The sequence below is a fragment of the Lactuca sativa genome, chromosome 6 (genome assembly GCF_002870075.4).
Source record: "Lactuca sativa cultivar Salinas chromosome 6, Lsat_Salinas_v11, whole genome shotgun sequence".
Classification (NCBI taxonomy): Eukaryota; Viridiplantae; Streptophyta; class Magnoliopsida; order Asterales; family Asteraceae; genus Lactuca; species Lactuca sativa.
Genome location: NC_056628.2, coordinates 170,715,404 through 170,735,176, shown reverse-complemented (window position 1 = coordinate 170,735,176; position 19,773 = coordinate 170,715,404).

The following is a 19,773-nucleotide window of genomic DNA, read 5'->3' as shown; positions in this document are numbered from 1 at the left end:
CAAGATTAAACCCTTGCCTTCCCCTCGTCGCATCACGAAGCCCTAAACCTAGGAGACTTTTCAACCGCCGCCATGCATGACTCCTCAGCCGACATCTCCCTCTTTCGTTTGTTTTCCGATCAGATAAGTCTGAGTTGAATGCCACTTTCTTACCTGTTACGTCATTCAGCCCCACCACAGCTTTGTTGTTGGATATCATGGGCAACCGGAGAACCACCAAGGACCATGGAACTTGCTGTGGGCGTCGATGTGTGGGTCACGAGCAACCGGAAACTCTCAGTAAGGTATCTGCGACCATTCTCTCTTTCCTTTTTCTTTTTCATTTCGACGAGTGTGACGTGGGTACGCCCTAGCTGCCGCTGCTGGCCTCAACCGTTGTTTCCATTAGCTTCATCGTTTCCATTCGTTAAGTTAGCGGCTGAGGGCCGTAGATTCTTGTCGTATTTTACGTTTAATGTTGTTGGTACTCATGAAGATTATTGGTCGGAGGTTAGGCGCACCACCATGGTGGCTGCCGTTTCTGTTATATCTCGCCGCCACGGTGCCACCAGCCACTGTGGGAGGTGGTTGTGGGTGTGTGTTCGAGTGTATTTGTTGCTTTCGGTATTATAATGTAGAACCTGGTTTCTGGTACGTAAAATTTATCTTAGTGTTCTTCATTTTTAGCCTTGGACTCGGCGAGTTGCAGGTCTGACTCGCCGAGTAGGGACGGGATCCGGAACACGTTTAAGTTGGCGACTCGGCGAATCACAACTGTCTGATGAAACCCTAAATTTCAAGGGTTTGCACCCTATTTAAACCCTCATTTCCGCCCCAAGCTCGCCCCTATTCACCCTCAGAGCTCCCAACATCGTTTTTCCCTCATTCCTTGTGAGATTAAAGTGTTTTTGTGTGTTCTTGAAGTTTTTGGAGGAGGAAGAATCAAGAGGAGGAGAAGGAGGCCAAGCATCTTTGTGACATCTCAACGTTTTCCTTGAAGTATAGCTCGTTTCCCCTCTGTTTTCAAGCTTGTAGTCTCTATTAGCTACATGAAAGTCCCTCTTGAGCCATTCCCCAAGCTTGTTTGTGCATTGTGGGTTGTATTAAGTCGTTAGCCTTTAGATCTAGGCACTATTTAGTCCCTGGAGCTTGGATCTACTGCCTTTATGGAATCATATTGCATGAAAGTCCTAGATCTACCCTTTTTGGTGCACTTTGAGCCCTAAAACCTTTGTTGGTGATGATTTACACGTAAAGTTGGAAACTTTACGTGTTATTCATGCCCTAGAAACCCAGATCTATGAATGACATGAGCTGGATTCAAGCAGAATCACGTGTATAGTTTTTGCATGTGGCCGACTCGGCGAGTCGTTCATCTGACTCGGCCAGTCGAGTCACGAGTCCCCGAGTTTCCCCCTTGTTGCATTTGCGGGTTGGGAGTGATAAGTCATTGGGTGTGACTCAGTGGGTCGGAGGCTAGACTCACTCATGAAGTCACTCGGCGAGTCAATGCCAAGACTCGGCGAGTTCAAGACAATCTTCTTGTCTCAAGAACAACTCGGCGAGTCACAGTTTAGAGTGGTCTTCGGATGAAGATGAACTCGGCGAGTTGTTCATACGACTCAGCGAGTAGGATGAAGGACCATTGGCCTTGGGTATAGAAGGAAAACTCGTCGATATAACGCTTAACTCGACGAGTAGAGACGGGTCTATGGTCAGACTAAGGGAAAGGGACTCGGCGAGTTGGAAAGCCAACTCGGCGAGTCTGGTCAACTGGCAGTTGACTGTGACTTGACTTGTTAAGGGTAAATGGTCAATTCACCTTGAAGGAGGTTAGCAGTATTGGACTGAGTATTTTGTGGGAATTATAGCCGGAGGAGTTCCGGAGCGGCAGCAGCAACAAGCAGTCAATTCCCACACCGATCAGCAGCTACTTTGAGGTGAGTTTCCTTCCAGTAGGAACTTGTCTAAGGCACCAAGGCTGACCCGTATAGACGAGATGTTAGTACTAGAGTGTGGGCCGAGCCCGTATCTCTTGGTTGAGTTGATTATGATATGTACCACTATGATAGAGTTGTCTATACTTGTTGTCTGTGTGATACTTGTATATTATGGGTTAGCGGCTAAGTGTGGGCAAGGCCCGTATCTCTCCGAGAGTGGAGTGTGGGCGAGGCTCGTACCTCCCAGATAGTGGAGTGTGGGTGAGGCCCGTATCTCTCGGCTAGCGCAGTGTGGGCAAGGCCCGTATCTTCATGAGTGTGGGCAAGGCCCGTATCTCCTAGCTGTATGTTGTATGCTTGCATGGTATGAGGTATTATGGGGGAACTCACTAAGCTTCGTGCTTATAGTTTTCAGTTTTGGTTTCAGGTACCTCTTCGTCGAAGGGGAAGGAGCTGGCGCGGTAGCAGTACATCACACACACACCTGCTTATATTCTGCATTATGACATCTACCTGGGAGATTGTACTCTGACATTTTGTGATTATGACAATGTTTTCTGAGATGCAACACCTTTTGTGGAATGAAATGGTTGTTGAATTTCTAAATTTTTTGCTAAGTACATGTTCAAAAACGAAATTTTTGGCTCGTGTTTTTTGGGACGTTACAAGTTGGTATCAGAGCCCTGGTTTGAGGGATTTGAACACACCTTCGGGGGTGTTTGAACTCAAATCAAGGGATCAAAATATTTTGGAAAAAGAAAATGTTTTCTAAAAGATAGTAAAGGGTTCTAAGAAAGAACGAAGTGTGTGATGTGCGTGACCGGCCAAGCTCAAGTAAGTAATCCCCAAAGTACCCATACAAGTTTATGTTATGCTTATCAGTTTCAGTAGAACAGCATGCTAGAATAGGACTAAGGATCTAGGAGTGATGTCTTATGTGCCTGCTTCATGTGCTTCAGTGTGTGAAAAGTTGCATGCTAGAATTGAGTAGACAGCAGTAGGATGGCTTGTATACGTTATGCCTGACAGTGCGAGTTTAGCATTGCATGCTAGTACAGTTTTTCCCTACGAGGATAGAGTTGCTTGAGATTGTTTTCTTTATGTCCAAATGTTGTTTGCTTTGTGCTATGTGGGCTTTGAAGTGGTGGGGGTTAGCTGTTAGGTGAATACGTTAAAGTCACATGTGATCAGGGTTGAATAAACTCAGAGTGTTGGATTTGACCCTATTGCGTAGCTCTTGTTTGAGTCCTAACCGTGGTAGGGATGAGTCCCTTACTCGAAGGATTATCCGAGCCTTGTCACATGTGATTGTATTAAGGTAATAGCTAACTGGAACCACCAAGAGGCCTTCAGCAACTGAGGACTGGGTTGGGTGGAGTCAGAGGTTTCCTAGGGTAAGCCTAGGATAGGAATAAAAGAGATCAGTGGTAGTGAAAGGGACCTGGTGGAGTCAAGGCAGTCCTTGGAGAAGTTGTCATTCCTTTTGTATTTCAGAATGGTGGTACTACGTTCGAGGCCAGCAGTTGGCAGTGCAGGTTCGAGATCAGGTTTCGAGCCAGTGGATGAGGGGATACGCGAGTTCATCGTGTCTGAGATCACCAGAGGCATCCTTGAGTCGACCCTCATCATCTTCGGGTCGAACAAGGAAGGGATATTGGAGTTGATGGAGGATCACCTCCGGGCATTCAGGAGCGACATGGCATCTGGCCAGTCAGGATCTTGCATGCTGTCCTTCAAGGACTTTCGGGGCAGTGGTGCGCCGGATTTTCACGGGGCGAAGGACCCCATAGCTGCCAGATGATGGATTGCCGACATTGAGTCTACACAGATGATTAGCTTCTGCCCTGAGAGGTCGCAGGTGAGGTTCGCAGCAGGGTGTTTACGAGATCGAGCTAGGGATTGGTGGGAGTCTGTGGGGGACTCACTGGGAGCCTCGGCTGTCGAGGCTATGACTTGGTCGGACTTTGTGACCAGGTCCAGGGCGGAGTTCGCGCCAGCTGTCGAGCTTCAGCAGCTGGCCAGGGAGTTCTTGGACATGAGGCAGACGACGGAGACTGTGGTGGAGATCACCGCCAAGTTCCAGGAGTGGGCACTGTTGGTGCCCCAATATGCGGGTGATGAGGATATGAGGAGGACCCGTTATCATGACATACTACGGGCTGACATCCGGGAGCTGTTGGATAAGGTGTCTAAGTCCATAACTATTTCGGGCTTGTACTTGACCCGACCCGGCATGGTCCATTTGGGTTGCATGGCACCATGCAATTGGATAGACTAAATGAGAGAAATAACACTTGGAGATTATTAATATATTATAAGTTCTAATATATTAATAATATTATTTGATTAGTTGATCAAAGAATTAATTTGGAATTAATTAGGTGATCAAAGGATAACTAATTAAATATATGGGTTAATTATGTAAATCATCCATATCTTGTATAGTGGGCTAAGAGGCTCTATGGATTATCAAGTTGGGCTCTACCCATAGGATACTCCATGGATGCTCCATGGGAGTTACAAACCCATGGGTCATGGAAATGAAGAGTCATGACACATTAGGGTTTACATGGTGTAACCCTAGATGTGTCAACACTATATAAGAAGCATATTCTCCACCAAAATCGGCACTACTAAGAAACTAGAGGGCTTGGCCGATTTTGAGAAGTGTGTGTTATCTCAAGAGTCTTTCCAAGAGCATTTGGTGTTGTGTGAAGCATTTGAGGCATCACACTTGGGGTGCTAGGCTCACAAGGTTTCAAGGAACACAAGCAACAACAAGGTAAGTTATTCTATCTATGATTCAAGTTAAAATTGTTCCCCATGTATGCTAGATAGGAATATAACCTTGGAATTCAACTTTGCATGATAATTAGACAAACATAGATCCAAGGTTATTAGGGTTGCATGTACACTTAGGAAGTGTTAGAATGCTCAAAACCCATCAGTGGTATCAGAGCCTAGGTTTGTTTGTTTGATACTTGATGCAAAATAGTTGGAAAAGTCGAAAATAATTATAAAAAAAAAAAAAAAAAAAAAAAAAAAAAAACGGAATTTCGACTTTCGTTGCTGGAAATGGATTGGAAACATTATTCTAAACTGTTTTGGTACTTGAAAACTTGTTTTAGATGGAGTAATGTTTTTGCTAATTCATTTACAACAACTAGTTATCAAAATTACAAAGTTTTATGTGATTTTGATTCTTGAAAGTGTTCATATTCATATTCTTGTTCTTATGATGTTTAGATGATCATAGGAATTATTTGTAACCTATGTGGTAATTTAATTCTTGATCATAATGTGTTTTAATGGAGTCCATAACTTGTCCTCAAGTTATGGAAAACCAAAAGTCTCTTGGATTAAAAACCATTAAAAGAACATAAGAGTTAGAAAAATGAAGAGTCTTCATTTTATTACTCTATTAAACTCATAAGTTACAAGAAATGAAAAGTTTTGAAAGTTTACAAAACTTGCCCTCAAGTTTTGGAACAAGTAAAGTCAAGTTAAAACTTTAGTTCCAACCCTTAGAATTTTAAAAGTTAAAATTCAACCCTTATACTTATATTATTATGATTTAATAATTATATATATATATATATATATATATATATATATATATATATGTATGTATAAGAACAAAGTCGTCTTACCGCTAGTACGCCTCATTCACGAAGCCGGTCTATAAGGTGGGTATAAGGTTGTTGCCTATAAAATGGTGACTTAATGGGTGTCCACTCTCACCCACCGCTTGCTTGATCGGTGGAGGGTCGTTAGCCGAACGGGTAAGACAAGGACTTATTAATTCTCATTCAAAGTATGATGAATATTATAAAGTAACTAAATGTTTTATTAAATTCCCAATCTTAGTTACTTTAGGAAAAATGTGAATAAGGTGCTATTCCATGAAATTACACTTTACACTTTGACTAAGTCGTTGGTGGAGCGTGTGTGGTTAACCGGCACACTAACTTGGACTTAACAAGGTAGGTAAAGGGCGACTTAGGGTTTATTATAGTATCGATGGAGCGTGTGTGGTTAACCGGCACATCGATTGAGTGATAAACCTTAAGGGTACCAAGTGATTTGCATGGTTACTTCACACCTCGTTTTGTGATCCTCGGCATCCCAGTCACAAAACTTGGAGGGCACACTCGAGATTGAAACATGCCTTTGAAAAGTTCATTGAATCTCAAAAGAATCTAGGAATTTCTAAGAACCAATTAAAAACCTAATTTTTTAATCATTTCGGTTTTCGTGGTGGAAATTGGTGAATCGTCATTCACCTACCTTTCAAATATGGTATAGCTTAGATTACGGCATACCTCTTCTAAGTTATATTATATTGTGATTGGATCCTAGCCTTAATATTACATTTGGGTGTTTTATTAAGGACTCTCTTATATCTAAACTAATCTTGTTCTCTTCTCTTCAGATGTCTTCCAACAATGCTTCTGGCTCTAATCCTAATGGCTCCTTTACCCTTATGAACTTGTGTGGGAAAGTCACCTTTGATGGATCCAACTTCAATGAGTGGATCAGAAACATCAGGATGATTACCCGCTACGAGGACAAAGAATATGTCCTTGACAAGGAGCTTAAGGAGATTGATGAGTCCACTGCAACCCCTCAGGAGATCGCTGAATTTCGGGCACATGAAAGGGATGCTACGAAAGTGGCTTGCATCATGATGGCCACGATGACAGCGGAACTCCAAAAGTCTTATGAGGATTTCTACCCTTATGAAATGCACCAAGATTTGATGGAAAGATACCATCAAAGTGCAAGACAAGAGAGGTATGAAATCATCTGCTCCATGATAACAACCATGATGAAGGACGGGGAATCCGTCACGAGCCACATGCAGAAAATGCAAAGGTATGTGGATCGTTTGCTGAAGCTTAATGTGAACTTCCCGGAGGATCTTGCAATAGATATTATTTTGCATTCCTTACCATCGTGCTATGATCAATTCCGCATGACATATCACATGAACAAGGAAGAAGTCACCCTCAGCAAACTTCAGGGACTTCTCAAGACCGCAGAAACAGGTCTTAAGGGGAAGTCGGTTGCTATCACTCCTACTCAAAACTCTACTCCGGTTTTGGCAATCGGGAAAAGTCGAGGGAGGAAGAGAAAGAGCCCTTCTAAGGGTACCAAGGTTCGGACCCTTGATGGCTCTTCTTCAAGTGGAACCAAGAAAGGTTTCATTACTCCTTCTTCTGACCCAAAAGAGGCTGAATGCTTCTATTGCCATGAAAAAGCTCATTGGAAGCGGAACTGCCCAAAATACCAGCAAGATGTGAAGGATGGGAAAGTTAAACCCAACCATGCAGGTATTTACACTATCATTTCTAATAACTCACCCCATTCTAATTCTTGGGTCCTTGATACCGGGTGTGGTATTCACATTTGTTGTGACTTGCAGGGACTAAGAAGAAGTGAGGATGTGGAGCAAGGAAGAATAAACTTGATCATGGGGAATAGGAAAGCTATACCTGTTACCAAGATTGGAGTTTATACTTTATCGCTAAGTAGTGGGTTTAGTTTAGATTTGAATAAGTGTTGTTATTCGCCAGGAATGGCAAGAAATATTATTTCCTTTCATGCTTTGTACAAACAAGGGTTTACCTTTTCATTTAATAATGAAGTTGGTTCTATAGATGTTTTCTATAATAATGTCTTTTATTTTAAAGCATTACCTTGTGATGGTGTGTATGAAGCTGTATCTGTTGTAGATAACTTGGGAAATAATGTTTTGTGTATTGATTCTACTAATAATAACTTGGATAAAGCATCTTTATGGCATTGTCGTCTTGGACATATAAGCAAGAAACGCATAGGCCAACTCCAAAAGGATGGAGTCTTGGAGTCGTTTGACCTAAAGTCAGATGATAGTTGCGAATCATGCTTACTTGGAAAAATGACAAAGTCACCCTTCACAGGTTCATGTGAGAGGGGTGAAGGTTTGTTGGACCTTATACACACGGATGTGTGTGGACCATTCAAACATGCCACAAGGGATGCTAGTCGTTATTATTTGACTTTTACTGATGATTATAGTAGATATGGATATGTCTACTTGATCAAGCATAAGTCAGAGACTTTCGAGAGGTTTAAGGAATTTAAACAGGAAGTCGAGAATCAATTGGGCAGGAATATTAAGATGCTTCGATCCGATCGTGGTGGTGAGTATCTTAGTACAGAGTTCCTCGACTATCTAAGGGAATATGGGATAGTCTCACAATTGACATCTCCCAGGACACCACAGTTGAATGGTGTGGTTGAGAGGCGTAATCGAACCTTGTTGGATATGGTTCGTTCCATGATGAGTCGAGCTTCGCTACCAATCTCATTCTGGGGGTATGCCTTAGAGACTGCCGCCCATATTCTTAATCTAGTCCCTACAAAGAAAGTTGCCAAAACTCCTCACGAGATGTGGACTGGTAAAGTACCTAAACTAGACCACATCAAGATTTGGGGTTGCGAGGCTTTCGTGAGACGCGAGACTCATGATAAGCTCGAACCTCGAAGCGAGAGGTGTATTTTCATCGGTTACCCACAACGATCCTTTGGTTACCTCTTCTACAGACCTAGTGACAATGTGGTCTTTATAGCAAGAAGAGGAGTCTTTCGAGAAAGAGAGTTTATAAGCCAAGGAGACAGTGGGAGACAAATTGATCTTGAAGAAATTCAAGAATCAAGCGGTGAAGGAACTTCAAACTCTAGCCCTCAACTTGAGGAGGAAACTCCTGTTGAGCCAATTGACAAATCTGTACCTCTGAGACGTTCCACGAGAGTTAGGAGTGCACCTGAGCATTACTATGGATTCCATATTACTGCAGAAGGTGAGACACTTATTAGTGATGAAACACTAGTAAGTCAAGATGACCCTAACAGCTACGAGGAAGCCATGGCAGGCCCCGAGTCTGCTAAATGGAAAGAGGCTATGGATAGCGAGATACAATCCATGTATGACAATCAAGTTTGGAACTTGGTTGAAAATGTACCAGGTCGTAAGACAGTAGGGTGCAAATGGGTCTTCAAGAAGAAGACTGACATGGATGGTAAAGTACACACTTATAAGGCTAGACTGGTTGCAAAGGGCTTCTCTCAAATTCCTGGAGTGGATTATGATGAGACCTTTTCTCCGGTAGCCAAGATTAAGTCTATTCGGGTTCTGTTAGCCATAGCTGCATTTCATGACTATGAAATATGGCAGATGGATGTCAAAACCGCTTTCCTTAATGGAAAGTTGGCTGAAGATGTTTACATGAGTCAGCCAGAGGGTTTTGTCAGCAACGAGTACCCTAATAGAGTGTGTAAGCTTGAGAAATCCATTTATGGATTGAAGCAAGCACCTCGCAGATGGAATCTTTGCTTTGATGAAAAGGTCAAGGAATTTGGCTTTTCTAGGAGTGAAGATGAATCTTGTGTGTATGTCAAGGCTAGTGGGAGTATAGTTAGCTTTTTGGTATTGTATGTGGATGACATACTACTCATAGGAAACGACATCCCAACTCTGCAGGAAGTAAAGTCCTGGCTTGGGAAGTGTTTCGCTATGAAGGACCTTGGTGAAGTTGCCTATATTTTAGGGATAAGGATCTTGAGAGATCGGAGTAAAAGACTAATTGGACTTAGTCAGAGTACCTACTTGGATAAAGTGCTGAAGCGATTCAGCATGCAGGATTCCAAGAAAGGAGAGTTACCCATCCAGAGTAACACCAGACTGAGTAAGACACAAAGCCCTAGCACTGAGGCTGAGATAGCAGAAATGAGTCGAACACCTTACGCTTCGGCTGTAGGATCGATCATGTATGCTATGACGTGTACTCGACCCGATGTAGCTTTTGCCTTGAGCATGGTTAGCAGGTATCAGGCGAACCCTGGCAAGGCACACTGGACTGCGGTAAAGAATATCCTCAAGTACCTACGGAGGACTAAGGACTGGGTTCTTACCCTCGGTGGGAGTGATAACTTGAGAGCTGTAGGGTATAGTGATGCTAGCTTCCAGACTGATAGGGATAATTTCCGCTCTCAGTCGGGCTGGGTCTTTACCCTAAACGGAGTAGCAATTTCTTGGAAGAGTTCCAAGCAAGAGACAGTGGCAGATTCTACTTGTGAATCAGAGTATATTGCAGCTAGCGAAGCAGCAAAGGAAGCGATATGGCTGAAGAACTTCATTGGAGACCTTGGAGTTGTACCAGCTATTAAAGAGCCAATGGAAATTTTCTGTGATAGTGAAAGTGCTGTTGCCTTAGCTAAGGAACCAAGGGATCACGGGAGATCCAGACACATCGACAGAAAATACCATTTCATCAGACATCAGATCGAAGAAGGACTCCTCGTGGCAAAGAGGGTATCATCGGATGAGAACCCAGCAGATCCCCTCACGAAGGGACTGAGTAGGGTTAAGCATCTTCAGCATGCTCGGAGCATAGGGCTGAAGGATGATATAAGTTTTAGTAGTTAGATAACCCAGAAATTTGTAAAGTGTAATTGACATTTGATGATGAATAAAAGGAGTTTTATTTATGAGTAAAGTGTTGCTATCTCTTGTCGATCGTTTACTATATTTCTTTTGCATGTTTTGACTTCCAGAATAATTTTGTTTGGTATAACATATTATTCAAACCTCCACAGTCGGTCATATGTTGGAAGTAGATATGAATCAAGACTGTCATGTTTGGTTGTAGAGGTCTTGGACAAGGCTACAACAATCATGAGTGCTCATAAGTTCTGAGCATTGGACTCAACCCACGCTCACTGGAATCACTTCATGGAATTCTATCTCGAGTGATCGTGAGACGGTAATATCATATAAGTCTTCAAACCTAGAGATATGATTTGTTACTTACGAGTTGGTTATGCATTGACTGTACGAAACCGCATTGGTAACTCGATGTTATAAAACGTACTTTTGTGTGTAATTCAATGAGTGGTAGAACAAACATATGAGTCGAAGTTTATCTGTTCCTTCTTGGATTAGAAGCTGATATCTGGGCCCCTCGATGATTTTGTTTTGACCCATGTACCGGGCCCGGTCAGAACTAAGTTGATGTGTTCAATTAAGTTCTATGTCAAACAAATCGGAAATCGGGAAACAAATGCTGGACAATAAGCAAGACTATGTTCCATGTATTTGTTCGGCTGATATCAAGAACGGAGGATTATATGATCACTTATCTTAAATGGCGTACTATCATCTTCTCAGTTCCGAGAAACCTTGAAAGAGCTACGATTGCCGGTCGGTTCCTGAAGTACTAGAGATATAGTTATTAGACTTATCCAAGTGGGAGACTGTTGGATAAGGTGTCTAAGTCCATAACTATTTCGGGCTTGTACTTGACCCGACCCGGCATGGTCCATTTGGGTTGCATGGCACCATGCAATTGGATAGACTAAATGAGAGAAATAACACTTGGAGATTATTAATATATTATAAGTTCTAATATATTAATAATATTATTTGATTAGTTGATCAAAGAATTAATTTGGAATTAATTAAGTGATCAAAGGATAACTAATTAAATATATGGGTTGATTATGTAAATCATCCATATCTTGTATAGTGGGCTAAGAGGCTCCATGGATTATCAAGTTGGGCTCTACCCATAGGATACTCCATGGATGCTCCATGGGAGTTACAAACCCATGGGTCATGGAAATGAAGAGTCATGACACATTAGGGTTTACATGGTGTAACCCTAGATGTGTCAACACTATATAAGAAGCATATTCTCCACCAAAATCGGCACTACTAAGAAACTAGAGGGCTTGGCCGATTTTGAGAAGTGTGTGTTATCTCAAGAGTCTTTCCAAGAGCATTTGGTGTTGTGTGAAGCATTTGAGGCATCACACTTGGGGTGCTAGGCTCACAAGGTTTCAAGGAACACAAGCAACAACAAGGTAAGTTATTCTATCTATGATTCAAGTTAAAATTGTTCCCCATGTATGCTAGATAGGAATATAACCTTGGAATTCAACTTTGCATGATAATTAGACAAACATAGATCCAAGGTTATTAGGGTTGCATGTACACTTAGGAAGTGTTAGAATGCTCAAAACCCATCAGGAGCATGTTAGCTTTTTAGCTTGCCCTACCCTGGATTCCATGATTGCCAGGGCGAGGGAAAGGGAGATTGATTTGGAGCACATTCGGAAGAGGAAAGCAAAGGCGGGGTAGGTGGTTGGGGCTTCGAGGAAGAAGCCCAGGGGAACAGATGGGAGGCCGAAAGGCCAAGGAGGGCCGGGCCGCTGCGGGAAATGCGACAGGACGCATGAGGGATCATGTAGGATGGGATCAGAAGGCTGCTACAAGTACGGCAAGGCAGGGCACTTTAGCAGGGACTGTACTACTCCTGCTTCGGCTATTCAGACATCGGAGTTGCTGTGTTTTCACTGCAACCAGAGGGGCCACAAGAAGGCCAATTGCCCCCAGTTGACAGCATCAGTGCCGGCTCCAGCTACCCTGCGGATTACAGATGGCCGGCAGGGCAAGGCAGAGGCTCCAGTGGTGAGGAGCCAGACATTCCAGCTGACAGCAGAGGAGGCACGCGCAGCACCCGATGTGGTGACGGGTATGATTCTTTCCCTCTAACTTTTTCTTATGATGATATGTTATTGATATGTGCTCTGTGTATACGTATTAGGATCGTTCCATGTGAACAGTATTCCTATCCAGGTGTTGTTTGACTCGGGTGCCACTTGATCATTTGTTTCCCTTGCGCTTAGCAAGAGGTTTACTGAGCCTTCAGGCATAATGGATTGCCCTTTAGAGGTAGAGATCGCCAACGATCGATCGGTGCGAGCGTCATCAGTATTCAGGGATTGTGTCCTGAGGCTTTTCGAGGAGCGCTATTTGGTGGATTTAGTTCCCATCCCGTTGCGGGGGAACAAGGTAATTATAGGCATGGACTGGCTGAGCCCTAATGGGGTGATGATAGATTGCGCGCAGCAGCTGGTGCGGATCAGGACCCCGAGTGGGGGAGAGTTGGTGATCCATGGCGAGAGGCCACAGCGTGGACCTATAATGTGTTCAACAGCGAGAGCTAGGCGCTACCTTCAGCAGGGATGCGTGGGGTATGTCGCGTATGTTATGGATACCCGGGAGACGGGTAAGGCGACGATGAGCAAGGATCCAGTCGTGCGAGACTACGCTGATGTGTTCCCGGAGGAGCTTCCTGGAATACCTACGGAGCGTCAGGTAGAGTTCAGGATTGACCTAGTTCCTGGTGCGGCTCCGATAGCCAAGGCACCCTATCGGTTGGTTCCTCCCGAGATGCAGGAGTTGTCTACGCAGCTGCAGGAGCTGCTAGACAAAGGATTTATTCGTCCGAGCAGTTCACCCTGGGGAGCCCCGATCCTGTTTGTGAGGAAGAAGGATGGGTCGCACCAGATGTGTATAGATTACCGGGAGCTGAATAAGGTAACGGTGAAGAACCGTTACCCACTCCCGAGGATTGATGATCTCTTTGATCAGTTGCAGGGAGCATCTTGGTTCTCCAAGATCGATTTGCATTCAGGCTATCATCAGATGAGGGTTAGGGAGGTGGATATACAGAAGACCGCGTTTCGGACGCGTTATGGCCATTATGAGTTTGTGGTGATGCCGTTTGGGCTCAGTAATGCCCCTGCCGCGTTCATGGACCTCATGAACCGCGTGTGTAGACCGATGTTGGATCGGTCTGTGATAGTTTTCATTGATGACATCTTGGTTTATTCCAAGACGCAGGAGGAGCATGAGGAGCACCTGAGAGAGGTATTGGAGACCCCGAGGAGGGAGATCTTGTACGCCAAGTTCTCCAAATGTGAGTTTTGGTTGCACGAGGTGCAGTTTCTTGGGCACCTCGTCAACCAGAATGGTATTTCAGTAGACCCGGCCAAGGTGGAGGCCGTGATGACGTGGGAGGTTCCGAAGTCTCCATCCGAGATTTGGAGTTTCCTAGGATTGGCAGGCTACTATCGTAGAATCATTCGGGATTTCTCCAAGATAGTCGTACCCCTGACACGGTTGACTAGGAAAGCCGTGGTCTTTCGATGGGGGCCTGAGCAGCAGGCAGCGTTCGAGATTATGAGGCAGAGATTGTGCGAGGCGCCGATCTTAGCCCTGCCCGAGGGCGTAGAGGATTTTGTAGTGTATTGCGATGCGTTGATCTCAAGATTAGGTGTGGTAGTGATGCAGAGGGGGCATGTCATTGCTTATGCCTCGAGGCAGCTGAAGCCTCACGAGGCGAACTACTCGATGCATGACTTGGAGTTGGGGACTATGGTTTTCGCACTCAAGATTTGGCGACATTACCTCTACGGGGTCCGATGTACCATTTACACGGACCACAAGAGTTTGAGGTACCTCATGGATCAGCCGAATCTGAACATGAGGCTGCGTCGGTGGTTGGACGTGGTGAAGGATTATGATTGCGAGATCCTTTACCACCCAGGGAAGGCCAATGTAGTAACCGATGCGCTTAGCCGCAAGGCGGCGCCGATTAGGGATATTTGTATGAGGATGACTGTGGTGACTCCCCTGTTGGAGCAGATCCGGGAGGCTCAACAGGAGGCTATGAAGGAAGAGCTTCGGAAGAGTGAGCGAATAATGGGTCAAGTCACCTCTTTCGATTATGATAGCCGGGGGTTATTGACACTACATCGTAGGGTGTGGGTGCCGTATCATGGAGGCGTGTGCCAGATCTTGATGGAGGAGGCGCACAAATCCCGATTCTCTATTCATCCAGGGGCGACGAAGATGTATCGGGATATTCGCCTACAATATTGGTGGCCCTGCATGAAGTGGGATGTGGCGTGGTACGTCGAGCGGTGTTTGACCTGCAGGAAGGTCAAGGCCGAGCATCAGAGACCGCACGGCAAGATGCAGCCGTTGGACATCCCGTTATGGAAATGGGAGGATATTACGATGGATTTTATCACCAAGCTTCCCCGGACGGCGCAAGGAGTAGATTCGATTTGGGTCATCGTGGATCTGTTGACCAAGAGCGCCCACTTTATTCCGATTCAGGAGAGTATCTCGGCGTAAAAGTTGGCCAATATCTACATCAGGGAGATAGTGGCGCGGCACGGGGTGCCAGTGTCAATGATATCAGATCGAGATGTGCGGTTCACTTCCAGGTTTTGGAAGAGGTTTCATGATGAGTTGGGCACTCGTCTGCATTTTAGCACCGCCTTTCACCCACAGACGGATGGTCAGAGTGAGCGGACCATCCAGACTTTGGAGGATATGTTGCGGGCATACGTGTTAGATTTCAGCGGTAGCTGGGATACCTATCTTCCCTTGGCTGAGTTCTCGTACAACAACAGCTACCACGTGAGTATTGACCGTCCCCCATTCGAGATGTTGTACGGTCGGAGGTGCAGGACCCCGATATCTTGGGGTGAAGTTGGCCAGAGGATCATGGGGAGCACCGAGGTCATGCTCAAGACGACCGAGAGAATCCAGCAGGTTCGGAGCAGGCTTCAGACTGCGCAGAGTCGGCAGAAAAGTTACGCCAACAAGTGTCGATCCGACCTGGAGTTCTAGGTCGGGGATATGGTTCTCCTGAAGGTGTCGCCTTGGAAAGGCGTCATTCGATTTAGGAAGCGGGGCAAGTTGGGACCGAGATTCATCGGACCGTTCAGGGTTGTAGCCCGGGTGGGCAAGGTGGCATATCGGTTGGATCTGCCAGCCGAGCTCAGCCAGATCCACAACACCTTCCATGTCTCCCAGTTGCGGAAGTGTCTCGTGGATGATTCAGCGGTGGTGCCATTAGAGGATATCCAAGTTGATGACAGCCTGAATTACATTGAGCGCCCAGTCGCAATCCTCGACCGAAAGTCGAAGGATCTAAGGAACAAGAGGGTGGAGTTAGTGAAAGTGCAGTGGCAGCACCGAAAGGGGTCCGAGTGGACTTGGGAGTCGGTGGAAGAAATGATGGAGCATTACCCCGAGCTGTTTCAGGATCGAGCAGCAGACTTCGAGGACGAAGTCTAAAATAAGTGGGGGAGATTTGTAGCACCTGGTTTCTGGTACGTAAAATTTATCTTAGTGTTCTTCATTTTTAGCCTTGGACTCGGCGAGTTGCAGGTCTGACTCGCCGAGTAGGGACGGGATCCGAACACGTTTAAGTTGGCGACTCGGCGAGTCCATATTCTGGACTCGGCGAGTCACAGGTGTCTGATGAAACCTTAAATTTCAAGGGTTTGCACCCTATTTAAACCCTCATTTCCGCCCCAAGCTCGCCCCCATTCACCCTCAGAGCTCCCAACATCGTTTTGCCCTCATTCCTTGTGAGATTAAAGTGTTTTTGTGTGTTCTTGAAGTTTTTGGAGGAGGAAGAAGTGTAGATCAAGAAGAGGAGAAGGAGGCCAAGCATCTTTGTGACATCTCAACGTTTTCCTTGAGGTATAGCTCGTTTCCCCTCTATTTTCAAGCATGTAGTCTCTATTAGCTTCATGAAAGTCCCTCTTGAGCCATTCCCCAAGCTTGTTTGTGCATTATGGGTTGTATTAAGTCGTTAGCCTTTAGATCTAGGCACTATTTAGTCCCTGGAGCTTGGATCTACTGCCTTTATGGAGTCATATTGCATGAGAGTCCTAGATCTACCCCTTTTGGTGCACTTTGAGCCCTAAAACCTTTGTTGGTGATGATTTACACGTAAAGTTGGAAACTTTACGTGTTATTCATGCCCTAGAAACCCAGATCTATGAATGACATGAGTTGGATTCAAGCAGAATCGCGTGTATAGTTTTTGCATGTGGCCGACTCAGCGAGTCGTTCATCTGACTCGGCGAGTCGAGTTGCGAGTCCCCGAGTTTCCCCCTTGTTGCATTTGCGGGTTGGGAGTGATGAGTCATTGGGTGTGACTCACTGGGTCGGAGGCTAGACTCACTCATGAAGTCACTCGGCGAGTTCAAGGCAATCTTCTTGTCTCAAGAACAACTCGGCGAGTCACGGTTTAGAGTGTTCTTCGGATGAAGATGAACTCGGCGAGTTGTTCATACGACTCGGCGAGTAGGATGAAGGACCATTAGCCTTGGGTATAGAAGGAAAACTCGTCGAGTCAACGCTTAACTCGACGAGTAGAGACGGATCTATGGTCAGACTAAGGGAAAGGGACTCGGCGAGTTGGCAAGCCAACTCGGCGAGTCTGGTCAACTGGCAGTTGACTGTGACTTGACTTGTTAAGGGTAAATGGTCAATTTACCCTGAAGGCAGTTAGCAGTATTTGATTGAGTATTTTGTGGGAATTATAGCCGGAGGAGTTCCGGAGCGGCAGCAGCAGCAGGCAGTCAATTCCCACACCAATCAGCAGCTACTTTGAGGTGAGCTTCCTTCCAGTAGGAATGGGTCTAAGGCACCAAAGCCGGCCCGTATAGATGAGATGTTAGTACTAGATTGTGGGCCAAGCCCGTATCTCTTGGTTGAGTTGATTATGATATGTGCCAGTATGATAGAGTTGTCTATACTTGTTGTCTGTGTGATACTTGTATATTATGGGTTAGCGGCTGAGTGTGGGCAAGGCCCGTATCTCTCCGAGAGTGGAGTGTGGGTGAGGCCCGTACCTCCCAGATAGTGGAGTGTGGGCGAGGCCCGTATCTCTCGGCTAGCGGAGTGTAGGCAAGGCCCGTATCTTCATGAGTGTGGGCAAGGCCCGTATCTCCTAGCTGTATGTTGTATGCTTGCATGGTATGAGGTATTATGGGGGAACTCACTAAGCTTCGTGCTTACAGTTTTCAGTTTTGGTTTCAGGTACCTCTTCGTTGAAGGGGAAGGAGCTGGCGCGGTAGCGGTACATCACACACACACCTGCTTATATTCTGCATTATGACATCTACCTGAGAGATTGTACTCTGACATTTTGTGATTATGACAATGTTTTTTTGACATGCAACACCTTTTATGAAATGAAATGGTTGTTGAATTTCTAAATGTTTTGCTAAGTACATGTTTAAAAACGAAATTTTTGGCTCGTGTTTTTGGGACGTTACATATGAAGTTGTATGCGTGTTTGTATGGTCGAAAAACCTACCATCACCACCGTGAGGTGGTGGCTGCCACCGTTTTGCAGCCACTAGCCACCATCTCTGGTGGCTGTGTGTTTATGGATGTGTGTGGACTGGTGCTTGGGGTACTTTTGTCTTTATTTTGGCCTATAATCATAACCACCACCCCGTGAGTTGGTGGTCGCCGCCATGAGCCGCCACTGACCACCACTACCAGTGGTGGTAGTGGGTGGTACCCAGCCTAGTGGAACCCTAATCGGCCCAATAGCTGAGTCTTGGACTTAATTGAATTGTGATTGGGTTGGAAACCCTAATTAGGGTTTAGAGAACCCTAATTCTGGGAATGTTAGTTTGGGAATTGTCGGGACCCTCATTTGGACTGTTGGACTATAAATTTTAAATTATGTCCGACTACATTGTATGAATGGCCTAGTGAAGTGATGGACTTAGTGGATTAATTCCTTAATGGGTTAAGTAAGAACACTTAACCCTAATCGTCATTTTATGTGAAAACCCTAATTGTGTTGGGTTTAGAGTTGGGCCTTTATGTTGGTCCTGGATGGTTGGACTCTTGATAGGCTAATTATTAGCAAGTAAATGGACTAGAACAATTGGATTGGGCTTAAGGATAAGGCCCATTGGAAAGGTTTGGGCCCAATTTGGAAAACTGGGCCATAGATGGGCCATAACTAAGCCTTGAGGATTATGAGATATTAGACCATCTGAATGCCAAGTGTTGGACCAAGAATAAATGGTTGTGCCTTAAGGCAAGACCATCGTAGATTTTTGGGCCCAATTTGGAAAATTGGGCCATAGTTGGGCCTTGGTTGACTATTTGACTTTTTGGGCTTTCGGGGTATGAGTTTGGGCGTTAATCTTGGACCAAACTAGGTTAGGGGTAAAATGGTCCTTTTACCCTAAGTGGGAATTTTCAGAGTTATGCATTGGAAGCCCAAATGGTTAATTGGGTTTCGTTTTGATGATTGAAAGTTCGAGGATCTGTCAGCAAACACCCATAGAATTATCCACGAGACTTCATAGTGCGAGATGAGTTTCCTTAAGTAGGAACAGGTTGAAGGCACCAATGCCAGCTCGTGTAGAGTATGTATGATGATTAGTAGCTAAGTGTGGGTTGGGCCCGTATCTTAGAATTATTTATGATTAGTAGCTAAGTGTGGATTAGGCCCGTATCTTAGAATTGTTTATGATTAGTAGCTAAGTGTGGGTAGCGCCCATATCTTAGCATTATCTGAGTATATGTTTGCTTATGTATGTGAGTGTGTGTGGGGCCCGTATCTCATAGAGTGTAGGCGAGGCCCGTATCTCATTATCAGCTGAGAGTGGGCGGGGCCTGTATCTCATAGCATTATTTGAGTATGTATATAGGGCTGATTGATAGAATTGATTATACTTGTTGTCTGTGTGATACTTGTATGTATGCTTAGTAGTTGAGTGTGGGCGGGGCCCGTATCTCCTAGTTAGCCGAGTATGCGCGAGGCCCGTATCTCGTAGTCAACGGAGTGTGGGCGGGGCCTATATCTCCTAGTTAGCCGAGTGTGGGCGAGGCTTGTATCTCATAGTCAACGAAGTGTGGGCAGGGCCTGTATCTCCTAGTTAGCCGAGTGTGGGTGAGGCCCGTATCTCGTAGTCAGGAGAGTGTGGGTGGGGCCCGTATCTCCTAGCTAGCAGAGTGTGGGCGGGGCCCGTATCTCCTTGACTGTGGGCGGGGCCCGTATCTCCTAGTAGCATGATTATTTGTATGGTATATGGTAGTTTGGAGAGACTCACTAAGCTTCGTGCTTATAGTTTTCAATTTTGGTTTCAGGTACTTCCTTTAAACAAAGGAAAGAGCTCAGGACGA